General features: G+C 41.4%; 1 protein-coding gene across 2 annotated transcripts in view; it reads left to right on the top strand.

The window, feature by feature from the left end:
• The first annotated feature begins 8,388 nt into the window (after window positions 1-8,388).
• The window catches only part of RAB7A (RAB7A, member RAS oncogene family), a 28,904-nt gene continuing 19,495 nt past the window's right edge, over window positions 8,389-17,797 (top strand). The window contains exons 1-2 of one of the 2 annotated variants that reach the window (XM_030569569.1): window positions 8,389-8,527; window positions 9,369-9,430. The gene's annotated coding sequence lies outside the window, so the exon portion shown is untranslated. The remainder of the gene's footprint in view (window positions 8,528-9,368; window positions 9,431-17,797) is intronic. The other variant, XM_030569567.1, reaches the window with a different exon arrangement.

Below are 17,797 nucleotides of genomic sequence, written 5' to 3'. Positions count from 1 at the left end.
GTCTCTCGGCCCACGTCGCTTCCAGCAGCTCCCATTGACCCTGAGCAGCGAACCGCGGCCACTGGGAGCCGGGATTGGCTGAACCTGCGGACACGGCAGGTACACAAACCAGTCCAGCCCACCAGGGCCTTTCCCTGCACAAGCAGCGGAACAAATTTGGGAACCACTGTCCTAGGGGATATCTCTCCACCCAAACAAACAAGGAGAACAAAGAAGTATAATTTTCAATGTACACATTGATTTTGTCAGCAATTTGGAACCATAAACTACAGTTTTGACATGTAGTAACTGAAGCTTTACAGATCATCTTTAACAGACCTTTTAAATAAGTCAGCAGCTTTTCAAAGAGCATCACTTCAACTTGGTAGATCAGTGTTTCTGAAGCAGTGGGTCATGACCTCAAGGGAGGATATAAAAACAATCAGGGAGGAATAAGGCACTGAAAATATATTACAAACTAAAGCAAAGAAAATCTCACCCCTACCCCCGCAGTCCCCACACACTCTTCAGTTACGTTCAATATTGAGTTCCCTTTAAGACCAAGTAATCTCTTTCAACATTTCGAAACACACACACAAATAAATGACACAAGCTTATCACTATCATTACTGACACCTTATTTGCTCTTACTTTTATAGCAAATGTAAGGGGGTTGTGAACATTTTTGACTTTGTATAAGTGGTCAGCAACCCGAAAAGGTTGAGAAACATTGGAGTATAGCAGTGGCAGATAGGTATTGGGCACCTATGCATGGCCAAATGGCATGTAATTGCAGCCTCTCTCTCCTTGCTGAACCTACTGGAAAGGTATTTTGAGTATGGGAGGTTAAATTGTGCCTTCAGATATGCTAGCAATTCCCACTGACTTCAACAGGGATTACATGTGTGTATCTAAGGCAGAGGTAGGCAACTTATGGCATGGGTGTCGAAGGGTGGCACGTGAGCTGATTTTCAGTGGCACTCACACTGCCCAGGCCCTGGCCACCAGTCCAGGGGGCTCTGCATTTTAATTTAATTTTAAATTAAGCTTCTTAAACATTTTAAAAGCCATATTTACTTTACATACAACAATAGTTTAGTTATATATTATAGAAAGAGACCTTCCAAAAACGTTAAAATGTATTACTGGCATGCGAAACCTTAAATTAGAATGAATAAACCAAGACTCGGCACACCACTTCTGAAAGGTTGCCGACCCCTGATCTAAGGACAGAGTTTGTTCCTAAGTGTACAAATTTAAAAACTGGGACCAACAGATCTTGAAAAGTGTGACTATTAGTCCTTGTTGACAGTTGATATCATATGCCCATATAGTCCACCTCTGGGAATCTCCAAGTTACTTTTTTTCAGCTAGTAGTCTCTGAAAGGATGCCTTTCAGCACTGAGACTGTGATCTCACATGACAAAATCAATACTGTTATTAAGGAATAGCAACATGACACAGTACACTTGTCCCATGAAAGATTCAATTTACAGTGGTCACATAGCACAATGCAGCTGTCACATGAAGCAAGAGCACCATGACACAATCCACCTGGTTCAGGAAACATTCCAGTTAAGATGGTGATGCGACTATTCCACCTGCCACACAAAACGTGTTGGGTGCAATAGCAACATGACACAATCCACCCATCTCACAAAGCATTTCAGTTATAGTGGCCACATGCTTTTCTGTTTTCCAGTATTTACTATCTGACCATATTACCTTGGACTGCCTTGTACCCAATTGAGCTGTTGGACTGTAAGTTCTTTGCGGCAAGGATTTGGCACATTATCTCTGTGTTATCTATCTACTTATCTGGTACCCATCATGTAGAATTTGAACAAATATGTACCATGTAAAGATCACATCTGCTTACAGTGTTATATAACAATAACAGGCAGAATCTACTACATAGGTTACCTGCTGCAAAAGCAAACACTTTACTGAAAAAGAATGCCCCTTACTATGTTTATAAAAGCATCACCTACTTACATGTTTATTGCATACACATTTTGTAATAACCTCTACCAATACACCATATCAAATACATCCCTGTGTACTTATCTGGATTACTTCTGGTATTTACATACAGTTTTTCATAGTGTCTATGTTTAGATAGATGTGGTCTAGCAATTCCAAGATTCTAATTCTGACTTTGCCACTGACTCAATGTGTGACCTCAGACAAGTTACTTCACCTCTCTGTGTCCCTGTTTCCTCATTTGTAAAGCAGCTCCTAGGCACTTGTAAAGATTAATTATCTAATATTCAGCATGAGGTGTAAAGGAAGGGTGTAATTCTTTCACTCTAATTTGCTGTATTACTAAAACCTATGGCACACAAGAGAGTGTAAGACAGGAAATCATCACAGAATGTGTTGCACTGGGAAATTTAAACTTCATAATTTCACTATATGCTGATTACAGACTCCTATATGTTAAATGCTCTCTTTTAGAGACTACACAGACTCCTTAAAATCAGTTATTCCAGTCAGTGGTGACTCTTCTGTGTAAATGCCACTGAGATGGATGTCAGGTAAGTATAAATGTTTGGGTATTTGGTTTGCTTAGAGAAATTTAGAGTTGACAGGCAAGAGCTTCAAGAGGAGGAGCCAAATTTAGGTTTCTAAGTCCATATTTAGGCTCCTGAATAAGTGGCCCGATTTTGATACACTGAGCAGCCAGCAGCTCCCCTTAGGAAAGTATACTCTTTCCCCTTTCTATCAGCTAATAATCCCTTCCTCACTCTATCACACTCCCTCTACATTAACAGAAACATGAATAAGAACTGCTGTCAGTATTTGGTGTCAAGTGCTCAAGCACTAATCATTATTAAGAATATAATACAATTTTCTCAAATTTTCCAGGGAATTTTTTTTTAGACAGTGGAAAGATCTTAGGATTTCAGACTTTGTCATTGTAATGCCTTTGGAAAACAATTTAATATCCCCAAAACTCACTTCTTAAGTTCTTACTGTTAGGACATTTCCTAGATGAAGAAACTAAACTGAGAACGTCTGATACGCCAAATTTTCAATCCTTTGAAGAAGATACTCTCCAAAGTAGCCATCACCCAGCAGTAATTCATTTCTGATAGGGAAACGTTAAGAGTTAGGATGAAAAAAATATTAAGTGAGTGAGGAATTTAAAAAGAGTATATACTTATGACAAGTGGTCAGATACCTGTGAACAAATCCAGAGAGCTTCCATGAATACAGAACATATGACACAAGCAATAAAGACTGCAATGAGAAATGTAACAAGCATCAAACTGAGAGCAGAAGGGAGGATATGCTGTTGTTATTAGTATCTGTACAGCAGGATAGATGGTCATGAATTTTTCAGACAAATTGAGAAGACAGAAACTGAGGTGTACAGGTTGTAAGCAGCCCCTGTGAGATACTCAGAACTCTCACTGCTATAGAAGTCAATTGGAATTGAGGACATTGTACACCTTGCAATAAGTACTCAAAACCACGTTAGCCCAGACCCTAAAGCCTTGTGTACGTAGGCATTTCACTTAAATCTGCCATTGTTATAGTACCAGTGTAGATCCATTGATGGTAGCTACAGTGAAAGCACTAGTGCTGATCATTAGCTCAGCATTCATACTGCGAGCAGGGGTTAGACAATACGGTGGTGAAAAGGCAGGTGATCAACCTACAGTAGCTTCCACTGGTGGAATTGCATAAGTGGTAATGCAACAATGGAAGATTTTAAAGAAATATGCTAGTGAGGTCACAGCTTCGATTAGCCAAAATGAATCAAAGAATGACAAATAAAGGGTTGTGTCGGGAGAAAACTAGACTACTCCAGAGTTACAAAAATCTTGTGTTCACATCTTGTTGCTTCCTCTTTTTTTTTTTTTCAGTAAGTTAAAATATAATGTTAGTTTGAGGAAGTCAGTCAGAGGGTAGAGGTGATGGAATTGAGATTAGCATTGGAAAGCTAGTCAAGATAAGTGAGTCTTAAGGAGGGATTTGGAGGAGGGGAATGAGGTTTCATTGAGAACGGTTAAATCTTTTTATAGCTGATGCTGAATATTCCCAACATTCACAATCCACAAGTCTGTCTCTTCCTTCTCGGTAGGTCAAGCTAAACACCCAGGGAAGTTCTTGAGGAGCTATTCAGTGATATACTGGAGCAAAGGATTGCAGCCATTTGTAGGGGGTGGATTAATGTGCTCTGGAGAAAAAAAAATGAAAATGAACAGAATTAGTCCAGTCTTTTGATAAAATATGTAGCATGTGCCCAGACATGGGCTAACTGTAGGACAGCATCTTTGTAATCCTCTGAACTTTGAACATTCAGACTGTGTTATAGAACTAGGGTCCAGAATTGGATCCTTAAGATCTGGCCCTAAACAGGGAGTGCAGGTTAACTGTGGAATGCCCCTAAACTGTAGCTTCATGCTATCTAGCATTGCCTGAATATCTAGCTGTAGTTTTTTGTAGAGATTTATTTTAAAGTTAATAAACAATTTACACAAACAATAGTTATTTAGTATTTGTAAAGTGAATATTAAGATGAAAAGTGCATTATAAATGCAGGCACCATTGAGAATTTGAGAGATTTACAGCCAAAAGCCCCAACTGATGGTCCAAAACAATGTCATGAGTTGGAATTAAAGATACAACAGGGACTAGATCCATTATATTGAAATAAGATTAGATTTAGATGGACTTTTCTGCTGATTCATCTATTAAAATGTTGAATATGTTCTAATATGCTATGACATTCCAGGGTGCAATCCAGACCATTGAGGGGCTGTCACCATCTCCCCTGCAACCTGTGGTGCCTCACAATGCTTTACTGCTGTAGATCCCACCTGGGTAGCTCATAAATAGCCTGCCAGCAGGCAGGTAACACCCTGAGTGTCTGTCTATAGCTGCAGCCTGTCAATACGTGTCAGTCACACTCTGGCTTCCACCAGTCTTGGTTACCACCTGCAGGATAATCCCAACAAACACCTAGTCCTGGATTTTCCCCAAAAAACATTATGTTCTGTACTGTCCAGACCTGTGGTGGACAGACCATATATATTCTGTCTCTTGCCTCCCTACAGGGATGAAGATACAACTTGCTCCTTTTAAATGAACTTACCCACACCGTTCACAACACTGGGATTGTTTTGATTAAAGAATAAAACAAGTGTATTTAACAAAAGAAGATAAGATTTTTAAGTGAGTACCAGTAATGAGGCTTTGTGATCAGAAATGGTTACAAGAAAAATTAAAGATAAAATACTTCCTGTTACTAAACTTAACCAACTAGACTTGGGTCAGGGTGAAATTCTTACCACAAGTTTTTCAGTAGCATTCATGACCAAATTTAAGGTCTGGATCTACTCCAAAGGTCCAATGGCTGTTTCTTTTGTCATCTTAGTTGCAAAAAGAGAAATGGACAGGGAGAGATAACTCAGGGTGTTTTTGCCCCTCACTTTTATAGTTCAGTCATCCTTTGAAATGCATTTTCCTGAGAGTGACCCCTGGATAAAATTATTTTCAGCTGAGAACAAGGAGATAAGGAGTCTGGGGGGATAAGAGATGTTAAGTTGTTGCTGTTCACTTCTGTTTGTTAAGCTGCAGATCTGTTTGTCTCTTGCCTTACCTCCCTTCAATGCCAAAAAATGGCCACTTGGTAGGTGACCGCCCATAAGCTTTGATGACACCTGACTAGACAAACTTGTCCTTTGTCTTCGAAAAACAGGTTTACCTACTTCCCAGACTTGTCTGGTAAACACACGTCAGTTGTGATTTCATCTTATGTTCATAATTTTACATATAATGTTGTTACATACATTTTGCCATATTATTGACCAGCAAGTTATTGGTTTTGAAATGATACTTTTCAAGGCACATTTTGTACAAAGATTAGTGTGCAAGGTATGAATACAGGGGTGCATTCCGTCACGCTTGCGTTCATCCAAGAAAAAAATAGCATATTGTCTACATTGTCTGGTTTATATAAATAGGATTGTATTGATACATTTACTTTTATTTGCATTGATACAATGGAGAGAGTGAACTATCTTGTATAACAGGAAAAAGGAGGGGCCATGTTGAAACAAAAGCAATAGAAGGAGGCATTACAAGGTATCTCACATACTACTGTATTTAGTTGGAGTAGGCAGGTTGGATTGTTTGTCACACGAGGAACAGGACAAGGATGGGGGGATTCTTATTTCCTAATGTGGAGGGATTAGTGTATGGAGTGTGTTGATGTTTATTACTTTGGTGAAACTGACAGCCAGAAGTCAGGCAATTATGAAAAGGGACACAAATCCCCTAACACCTGTGAGACTACTGATTTCCCCAGTAACATTTTTACGTGGAAACAACTGACATTTGCTTTCAAAATGATCCAATTTTTAAGGTTTTGATTTTGTTTATTCTCAACCAAACTGGTCTGTCAAGAAACACTGACTTCCTAATAGGCAATGAAAACTATTTATGCTGGCCAATCACCTTATCAGGGTTTCCACTGCATTACACTTTTTATTTTAGCCTACGCTTGTTTTCATTTCATTGATAAGTGTGTCAATATGATGCAGATAGAAAAATCAAAGAAGAAAGATGTAACTATAAAGAGATGCAGATATGGATTGAAGCCTCATGATTATTCTATCTTTCAATTTAACTATAATATTTGAAACAAGCTGTGGCCCTTACATATACAGCTCCATATCTTGCTCAATGACAAAATTCCCATTCACTTCAATGGGAACAGGATTGGGCCATGTTAGTCTGATGAGAGAAAGCATTACCTGCAGGGATTATCAAGCCACGGTGAGAAAATATTGCATGGCACAGCTGCTGGTTGTGCAAAGGAAGAAATAAAGTAACATCCCAACCTTGTGTTAGGTTTTCTCTAACAATGCATAAGAAAAATATCCCATTTAAAATAAACATGTTGCACTTTTGCCAGAACCCCAGTGCTCCACAGAAGGCAGAATTTTCAAACTCTGAAACTGGCTCCTCTAAGTACTGTACAGAAAAAGGAACTTTTAGAAATGGGAAGAGCAGCACCTTATAGCCTGTCAGTAATGTCTATTCTTTGCCCACCCAGCATTTAATGGTCTTTTTTCAGGAAACATACAGGTGGAGAAGTTGAAGCTGTGCCCCAGTTTGATGCTGTAGCCACTGCATGTTTGGACCCTGTGGTAATTAAGCTGCACAGAGAGGATGGTATTAGCAACATGGCCAAAGCAGTGATGAACCGTCATGAGTTCTGTTCTTGAGCTTTTCCCTAAGTCTTTCTTCTTTTGTTCAATGAAGTATCATCATAATAATTAACACTTTGTCCAGCACTTTCCATCCAATAATCTGAAAGCACGTTATAACCATTAATAAATTAAAAAACACAGTATCTCTGTGAGAAGGGTCGGTATAATTAACACCATTCAATAGATGGAGTAATTGAGGCACAGAGGAGGTAGAAGATCTTGTGCAATTGCACATGTCAGGGATCAAAACTAGTGTCCTGTCTCCCCATCCTCTGCTCTAAAAAGCTGATCCAGCTGCTATTGCAGTCAACATGAAGTCTTGTATAAACTGCAGTGGGCTAGGTCAGTCTGTAAGATCCCATTCACACATAAACCTAGATCTGAACCTATATAGAGAACTACATACAAATTATGAGAGATGGGATGTAATGAAAAGCAAGTGATTAAAGTAATTACCACTAGTGTGGATTTATCTGTTTTATCCATTGTATCTGTCCTTATCCATCTTTTCTATCCCCCTTATCTGCCTAGTCACTCATCTATCCATGGTAGGGTGACCGGACAGCCAGTGTGAAAAAATCAGGACGGGGTGGGGGGGGGGGGGTAACAGGAATCTGTATAAGAAAAAGACCCAAAAACCATGACTATCCCTATAAAATCAGGATATCTGGTCACCCTGACATGGTGTTTCTAGTGTGCCCTTAACCATAATGACTAAAAGTGTGGCAATATGGGGAAATTAATCAGCATGCTGGTACTGCCCAAGTTATGCAGTGTAATTCCCCCCCCCCGCCCGGTTGGACACATTTTGGGGTACAGCACATGGGCAGGAATATCACTACAGCTATGGTGGTGTAACTGCACTCCTGTAGCTGTGCCCTCAATTTCCCCGAGGCACTTGCAAAAGCTGCTCTGTCTGCTCTTCCAGGAGGGCCGAGGAGCCCTGTGCCCTGCGGGGCTGCCACAGCGGGCCACGCCACGTGCCTCACGCCCAGACCCCAGGATGTGCACGGGACACAACAATGGGGCGAGAGCAGGGCGGATTCGAACGCTCCACACCAGGGTCTGGAATCCAAGATGGCCACCCCGGTGACGCCAGGGCGAGCGTGCTTGTACATGTGACGCGGGTCCAGCTGGAGACTGCCCCAGGGCCTATCCCGTGCGTGCTGACGTCGCAGCGCTGGATGGTCCCGTGACCGGAAGCTGGCGAGGGAGAGGCGGAAGTGAAAGCGGGGAGGCTGTTTGGCCCCATTAAAGCGGAGCCGACGGGAGCGGAGGAGGTAGCGAGGCTTGGAGCAGGTGCCGTGGGGATACCGAGCGCGGTGAGTGGCTGAGCTGGCGGGGTCGGCGCCGTGGCGCTCTCTTCTTTCTGGGCAGGGAGGTGGGCCGAGGGCCGTGGCCTACTCTGTGCTCCCCCTCCCTCCCCTTGGTGGTGGTGGGGAGGTTCTCCTCTTGGGAGCGGTCCGGGGGGGGCTGTGGCTGGGCACAGGCAGCGGGCTCCCGCCCGGGTTTGTGTGGGGGCCGTGTTTCGCGTGGGCCGGGAACGTAGGAGGTAGCGGAGCTCGCTCTCCCGACTCGGAGCGGGGGCAGCAGCTGCTCCCTTTCCTCCCTAAGTCTTCTGAGGCTGGGGGGAAGGCAGCCGGCTCCACCCTACCCTCTCTCAGGAGGGGGAGGCAGTAGATCCCGATATCTAGGACTAAAGCGAGAGGAGGGGCTCCGGGAGGAGGTGGCAGCGGGGCTCCTCCCTTGTTTGGAGTAGGAGGGGGGAGCGGGCCTGTGAGGGGGAGGGGGCTTCTCTTCCCAGCTGCAGGCACTGAGGGGGGTTGATAGACCCGGAAGCTTGTTCCTTTGTGTCTCATGCTGTGCCAGAGAGAGACGCTCTTTCCTAATAGTGGGATTTGCATGATTGAGAACTCGCTGAGCTAGGCATTGTGGGGCTGACAGAGGTGGCATGTATAAGGCCTGAGACAAGCTTAAGGATTTCTTTTTCTCACAGCCCTCCTGTGTAACAGTGAAGCTTTCTTAATGCCTTGGAATCATTAATAAGAAAACTGATCACAGAAGGTTTATATTCAAAACAATGTGGATGTTGTAGCTAAATGTAGTTCTTTTGGGGGGGAAGAGGCTATCCCTTCAGCATTTCTAGCTGTCTGTATTGTTCAGGTGCATTGTGGTCTACGTGAAAACCAGTAAGAGCTGATGAAGGACTGAGGAAGAAATTTATGGTAGGAAAGAGTCTCCCCCCCCCCCTTTTTTGGTCACACATAGCTGCCATATTTTGTGCTCAGATTCCTGCAAAGACTCTCGATAGAGATGATTGGGGGTGGGGGGAAGGCAACTAGAGGCTAGGAATATCCTTAAGTGTTCTTCAGAAATAGATACTTATAATATTTGCTTGAAATATTACTTGGTGTAATCAGTGGACATAATTATCTTACTAGCACACTGCCCGTAGTCAATTAACAGGACAACACAGGCAGCTGAAAAGACTGGCAGTTATTGTGCAAGTAACTGCTTTGCATGTGGAAGGACTGAGTCAATTAAACTAGATGATAGAGTGCTGTAGGCTGTGATAGTATCTTATGGGGTAAACTAAGCATGATAGCAATGTTTAACTTTTTAAAATATATAGAAGCTAAGTTAATGAGGGACTTAAGTACTTGATATTCATATTTAACTACTGGCATAGGTAGTGTATTGGTTTAGCTGTATCTTAAAACAAGTTCTGATCGTACTGACCTGTTACAAGCTTCTTAGCTCAAGGCTGGCTAGTTGGAGCTGTGTGTAAAAACACTAATTCTAAAACTCTTTAAGTCTTAAAGTGCCTTGTTAAAACATAAAACAAAAGTCAACGTGTGTAACTTTTTTCCCTTACATAATTTTTCAAACGTTTTTCCTGGCGGAACAAAGCTGCTATAACTTAAGGAACTGCATGTAAACTGAAAACAAGGTGGCACAAACTCCTCTCAAACAAGAGGGAAGCTTACTTTTCTACAAGAATTATAAGGGTTAAAGACTTAAGACTAAAATAGTTTTTTCATGTCACTAACAATGCTATTGCCATAACATGTCTAGTAGTGAACTGTTACCAAATGCTACCCACCTCTTCTGTGCCATGCAAATTGAAAGTCAACACCTTGCACCTGATAAAGAAACATAGATGAGATAATAAAGACATACATAACCCAGCCCACTCTTCTGGAGTATCTGAATTCATTTGTCAGGTTATGGCTTTAAATAACTTAGATCTCTTATCAAATAGTAGCTGTCTTGGCTGTAAACAAATGCTTTACATCTCAGCTTGGCCTCTATGTTTAAGCATGGCTGCCTGGAGTGCACTAACTCTCTTGTTTATAATAGTCTGTTGGAGTGAAGTTTGGTTAAGGTAGGTAAACTAATATGTATTCCCTGTCTAAATGAGTAGTTCTATGCCTTGCCCTCATAGTCAGGAAGAACACATTCTGTCTCTCCCTTGTGACTTCAGCAGCTGACAAAACACATGACTTGTTATCCACAAACTAATACTTTGTCTAGATTTGGTGGATCAAGTTCAGAATGCGATGTATCTTGTTTTCCTAGTGTAAGAAAGTATAATGCTTAGGCATGTAAAATGTAATCCCAAACTTCTCTTCTACATGCGCTGTTATATCCTAATGCGATTCCAGACTTCTAGTGCAGAAAGGTACAAGATTGTATGGCTTCACCCAACAACAGCCTTTGACTTTGTCAACAAGTAATCTACTGCAACTGCAGAACCTAATATATGAAGATCTTCAGAAGTTGTAATCAATTAATAAGGTCAAACACTTCTCAGACTCTTAAAGTACAATATAACAAATTGTTTTTTCTAGAGTACTAATCTACAAAGATGCTTAAGGCAGAACATTAGATATTGTGAAGCATGGCTTAAAACACTCAAACTTTAATGTTACTGGTCACACTGAACAGCTCTGAAATACAAACCTAACTAGTTTCTCCATAGCTGCTTTTTTTTTAAAGTCAGAGTGGCTTCTAGCTTAATGTCTATTTGCTTTTGGACCATACTCTCTTGCCCAAGGACAAGATTGTCTTTGGACTCTGAACTTCAGTAGCAGGTCTTATTAAGTTTCATGCTGTAAGATTACATCTTCTATGTGGGCAGCTTATGTGATTTACCTGTCAGGGGAACAAATTTATGGTCAAAACTTCTCTTTGGGGAGAGCCCATTGTTCTATGAAATTATAGATAGCTTTCAATTTCTAACTTGTGTTAAACTCTGCATCTCTTCTGAGGAAAAGGAGAATGGCTCTTCCTAGAAAATTAACAGTTGCTGCAGAATATTTGTGAGTGTTCATAATGTCATGCTGTGAAACTTTAGTGTCTTGTCTTTGGACTAGTATAAAATGCCGTTAAGTAGGGTGTACACAAGACTGCCTACTTCACTGCCGTTGGAGGCAGTTGTTCTGACAGACCCAAATTATTTTGATGTGGGTGGCCTACAAAGCCTGGCCTAAAACTAAAGATTAATAGGGCAAAGGATGCCATGAAGAAACTACTGATGCTCTAGAATGGTTGTGGATTGCTATGGAGCAGGATGCCAAAGAATTTGGGCTTTCTGACTATAGACTAATCTATACAAAATGTGCCCCAGTTTTAATTATGCCATTTTGGAATTCATTTTGTTAATGGTTTGTCTAGAAAAACTGCACCTAGAGAACAGGATTAGTCTACACTTAATTTTGAAGTCCACATAACTATGCTGGTCATGACTGGGTGGGGGGAATATACCCCTAGCTGATAGAGCTGTACTGATCTAACCTCCAGGGTAGACACAGATAAGAGTGCCTCCACTGATCTAATGACTTTTTGCTTAAGGATGGTGGTTTTATACTGACCAGAGAACCCTTCAATCAGCATAGATAAACTGTCTATATTATGGCAGCGTAGCTATGCTGGCATAGACTCTGTAGTGCAGACATACCTTATAGTATAAATGTACACTATAGACTCTGTTCTAGCTAAGACTGTCTACTTCAGGCTTTTCTGCAAAAACTTGGTGTTTTATCACTGGGTCACATTACCAGTGGTAGAATTGTCTTTCCTAGTGTCAAAAAAAATATCAGGGCTGTGACTTGCAGAAAGTAACCCTCTTCCCATCTCTCCCTAAAAAGCTTGCTTTCATTATGCAGCTTAAGTAGGAAGCATCAAGTGGAGCTTAAGTTCAGTATTCTGTTATGAAGAAAACATGGTGCAGACAAAGACTAGAGCAGTTGCACTTTAGGTACGAGACTCTGAATTGGCATGACAACATAGCATGGATTTCAGTGATATTAGTCCTCAAATGTTGACTTTACAGTTAAAAACTGTGCCCTAATATAGCTGTCTGAAGGCAAAGCTTTGTGAGGAACAGGCACTTCACATATGAGGAATATGCTACTTCTATTCTAACACAACATTGTATTGGTAATCACTGTCAGCTATTAATATCAGCTTGCTTTTCATCTGTGTGGTCTTCTAAAATGATCTCTTGGCAGCCTGCCTCTGTCAAGGCTAAACTTAATTTTTCCCTCTCTAGAGAATAGGGCTCACAAACAATTTTAGTTGACCAGGTCAACTTAAAGACTATGTCCCTGTCTGATCCTGTTAACTGTGTAGTTAACACTGACACAGTTGATAAAATACTACTGTCCTGCAGCTAAATGCTGGAATAGAGCACAGGGCTGCTCAGAGGATTCAGGGGGGCCTGAGGCAGGGTTCGGGTCATCAGCAACAGATCCCTCTCAGAGGGAAGGACCTGCCATTTAATTGCCACCAAAGAATCAAGTGGCAGCAGTAGAGCTGCTGCTGATCGTGGCTTTTTTTCCTGCTGCTTGCAACAGCGCTTGTACTTGGCAGCACACACAGAGGCTTCGGCAGCACTTCAGCTGCAGGTCCTTCACTCACTCCAAGCCTTCCCCTGCACTGAAGGGCCTGCCGCTGAAGTGCTGCTGACAACTTGCGCCCCCCTCCCTCCGGGCAGCCCTGATAGGGCATTTTTAAACAGTTGGAAGCATGACTTCTTAGAAGCACAGAGGAACAAGTAAATTTCTAAACTTTGTCTTGACTAGGTTTTTTTAGCCAAGTTACAAACACAGTAACTCAATATGCTGCTTAGAAAATACAGACAGGATGTTTTTTGTCACATGTTGGATTTTCTTCCTTGATGTTCCCTAATTCATACATCCGTGCTGATCTTGTGCTCCTTTCTTGAGCAAGCAGCTCTTAAGGTTCAGTTTGCTGCTACGTTTTCTGCTCAGTACAGATCTGTCTCAGTGATGTCATTGTTGCTGTTTTAGTCCAGTGTTCCTGTGAGACTGCTCCGTTGTTTCTACAGCCAGGAATGAGAAGTTCCGTGCATGAAGCAAGCAAACAGCTTGCCTTTTACTAATGCATACTTGCAGTGATGGTGAGGAAAGCAAGATTTGTCAAGGCCACAAACATCAGTTTATAGCTAATCTCATGACCTTGGGTCTTGTCACTAGGGAAACTTTTCTTAGGGAGCACTAGCTATTCTTAGTATAATAAACTTTGTACATTCAGCTTTCAGTGAGACATGGTTAAAGAATCTTGTACAAAACTACAACATAAATCCTTCCTACAAACTATTTGGGGATGATAAATAAGTGTTCTGTTTTGTTTGGTTTTTTTGCCTGTACACTTAAAACAAAAGCTGGTTTTTACGTTGATTACCTCTCTATGGCAACAGTTTGCCTCAAAGACAATGGTGTAAGCATCAAAGCAGTTGTTACTGTCACACTGCAGCATTGTGAGTAGCTAAAAAGTCAAATTTTCAAGTAACAGGCCTCACCAAAGATAATGGAGGCACAGGGCCAGAAGATGAAACTGGCACACTAGCACTGCTCTTAGGTATCATGTGCATGCACATGAGCAATCTTCAGCCTCTTGGACTCCCTAATGGAGTGCAGCCCTCCTTGTAGCCTGCTAGTGGCATCTGCCCATTATGGTATTGCTGTTTGACAGTTTCAAGTCCTTCTTGCAAACATTTTTGAACCAGAGCTTAGTCAGCTCAGTGGCCTTAGAGTATCCACAAGTCTCCATGCAGAAGTTCCTTTGTGACTAATTCAACATTTTATGTAGCTACACTTCTAACTTTCTCTGGGATTTGGATTATATGTCCCATGCTTAATTGGGTATTAACAGTAATAGCTGAAACATTCCTCTTCTGATTTGAGATGGGCATTCATGTTAGGTTTTTTGTAGGGGCTGTTTTTTCCCACTACTGACAAATGATGGCCATGTTTTCCTACTAGTACCAGGTTTGAGTAAATAAACTTAAGAGGGGGCTGATCTGAGCCTGTAAATATAAGCAGTAAGAAACTCAACTGACCCCCACGAAGGTTTAATTTGTCTAATTAAACCTTAAACTTCCTGGTATTCTGTAACAGAAGCTTCATTAAACACTTTCTGCTATATAACACAGACTACTACCTTATAAAATGTACTGATTTAAAATTGCACTTGTGTACTTGGCTTTAGGCAGTTTGGTTTATTTGGCTTTGGAGGGGGCAAGATAACACAAAGTGTCGTCTTGTCATCAGTATTGTACAAGTTCTTAGATGCAGTTAACTAGGGTAGGATATCTTTGTATAAGAGTTTGACTTGTAAGGGGAAACAATCAAATATGAAGAGGAAATGGGTAGCTGCTAGTTCTCATCCAAGAACAAGATGCCTTCTGTTATGGCTGGGTCTTGATCATTGTCTCATTTAGCTAAATATAGTGCTTGCTTGAGGCATTTTGCCTCAAGGTGTCTTGTGTTGGAGCACACTATTATAGCACCTGATCTAGTAGGGTGAGACTAGTAAAGCTACATAGAATTAAACTTATGGACCAAGTAAATGACTAAGCAGCTAAAGATGTCTCTTCAGTAAAGTTACAATTGTCCTTTGTTTTGAGCTGTTAATCTTATGCCACGTGACCATTTCGCGTGAAGTTGCCTTGGCTTGCTTCAAACCTAAAAGCTTTTAGGAAAAATAACCTTAACGGTCAACATAGTAACTAGTCCTGAAACAATGTTCTGCTCTGTGAACTCTTCTGGTTCAGTTTTGTATAACTGGCCTCCAGATCCCTTCCTTGAAGGATGCAAGGTTACTCTTCTGGAATAAATGTAGCGTCCTAGTGTTCCTCTATGGCTTCATACTGCAGTAACTCCCCTGGTTAAAGTGACCCAGAGCAGGACTTCCCTAGAACATACACAATGCAGCAAGGGTAGACAATTTAATATCAGAATGTGGTATCTACCTCTTATTCTAGCAGTCTGGAGTAAGACACCCAAGTAAAGGGAAAAGAACCACTACTACTTTTCCCAGGCAAACTTCTCTCCTCTCAATTACTCACGGTTCTTCCTCCTGTAACTTAAAGGTGATGAGGAGGAATCGGTGTCCTCACTTCTGTCTAGGTGTACCATGCTCATCACTGGATCTGAGCACCTTATTTGCTTTGGAAACAATGTTCTTGATGTGGGAAAACTTAGATATGTATTTGTAGCTCTTTCAGCCCTCCAAAGACTCATTGGATTATGCCTTTTGAGTTAAGCAAGCTATTGTTAGCAGAGTTATAAACTGAAAGAATCACTTCTTCTTTCTCTTCACTTGAACCCCACCCCCCAAGCCCGCAGTCAAGTTTCACTACTTTAGTTCTCCAGTCATCCATAGTTGGATCTTAGCCATAAGATAGGAGTAGACAACCCCATGCATGTTGTTTGGTAGATAAGCCAGCACAGTTTTAAGACCCTCTATGCTACAAAGGAGGTCCTAGAGGTTAAATAGAAATTTCTTATGTCATACTTCCACTCTTAAGGTACTATGCAGTGTTAGAACCCCAAGAAATCTAGAGTCTAAACTTGGAAGAAATCCAATTCCTTTACAATAGATAAACACATGTTAAACATCTAAGCAACTTTAATTCTGTCTCTGTAAAGGCAGTCTTCAACTCCATAAAACTTTCCCACAGTTGCTACCAGTTAATCTCTCTCCTAGTGGGTAAACTAGTGTTGACATAGCTAAAAATGGCAGGTGATGTTGAGCACTCTGTTGGCTAACCCTAACTAAATGGACATGAGGGTTAAAACCTGGTGCACTCCTGCAGCCTTGTCTAATCTAGAAAGGGATAGGGGATACCCTGTTTTCCATGATAGTAATACCTACTGGTATAGGCAAGACCCTAATGATGCTCTGAGGACAACTGTAATCCAGCCTTAAGGATGGATAAAGGTTCAGTCTCAGAAGTCACTTGTGTTTTGGTCCTGATTCAGCCTTCCTTAAGGCTTGTCCATCTAGGCAAGTGATGCTAGAATAAGCTAAGGTGTGAATTTAAACCAGGGGTCAGCAACCTTTCAGAAGTAGTGTGCCAAGTCTTCATTTATTCACTCTAAGGTTTCACATGCCATAATGCATTTTAATGTTTTTAGGAAGTCTTTCTATAAGTCTATAATATATTTACTTACAATAGTTTAGTTAAGGTTTTTAAAATGTTTAAGAAGCTTAATTTAAAATTTAATTAAAATGCAAAGCCCCCTGGACCAGTGGCCAGGACCCAGGCAGTGTGAGTGCAAGGACTTCCCCTCTCCCTGATGTGAGAAGAATCTTACAAGAGTATGTCCATGCTGCAACTAAAAAACCCACAGCACTGAGGCTTGGAGTCCAGATGAACTGGCTTGGGCTAAGGCTGCAGGGCTAAAAATTGCAGTGCGAACACTTGGGCTCAGGCTGGAGCCAGGCTTGAGGCCCTTCCCCTTGTGGGGTCTGGATCTCAGACCAAGTCCAAACCTCTACACTGCAATGTTTAGCCCTGGAAGTTTTGAGTCAGCTGACCTGGGCAGTGGGTCTCTTACTGCAGTGTAAAAGTACTATCTTTTTGCCTCTGCCATATTCTATCTCACTGACTGAGACCTTTTTTGAAATCTTGCTTGAAAACCCCCTGTAAAAGTTGTGCTGATTTGATTTTCTTCAAGAGATGTCTTACATGATGTGTTTAAAATGGAGTAATTTTATTGGTATTAAAAACAAACCTAAGGACAGCAGTTGTACATTTTCTTTTGGCTGTCAGGCAAGGCTGACTTACTGCACTTGCTTTCACAGTGAGGGAGTTTCAGGTGATTAAACATGCTGAGCCTACACATGATGCTGTAATCTCAGGCTGTGCAGCAGAGTGAGCCAAGTACTGTTCCTATGGACACCAAAGGGAGGGAGTAGGGGAAAACACAAGGCCAGGAGGAAATAAAAATGTAGTTGGCGATCTAACTCAGCCTGTACAGAAACAAATCTCCTGACAAAGGGACATCAACCTACATATACTGTAAACCAGCAAATGTGCCTGTTTAACACAGTGGCTTTTTAAAATATAATGTCTCACTACTTAGTTTTTAGGTTGGACAAATCTGTCTAGTCAATTTCACTTCCAGGTTCAATGTTGAGATTTACAGTATCTCTAGGGTCTTTTCTAGATTGCAAACACTCAAACCTTTAGGCTCAATTTTCGCTTTGTCCCTCAAAACTGCCAAATACTTAATTCAAGCTTTCACTTTTAAACTTGTCCATAATCCATAAGGTTCTAA

This window comes from Gopherus evgoodei, chromosome 7 (assembly GCF_007399415.2).
Source record: "Gopherus evgoodei ecotype Sinaloan lineage chromosome 7, rGopEvg1_v1.p, whole genome shotgun sequence".
Lineage (NCBI taxonomy): Eukaryota > Metazoa > Chordata > Testudines > Testudinidae > Gopherus > Gopherus evgoodei.
Note: the sequence above shows the minus strand (reverse complement) of the source record. Positions and strands in the feature narration are given on the sequence as shown.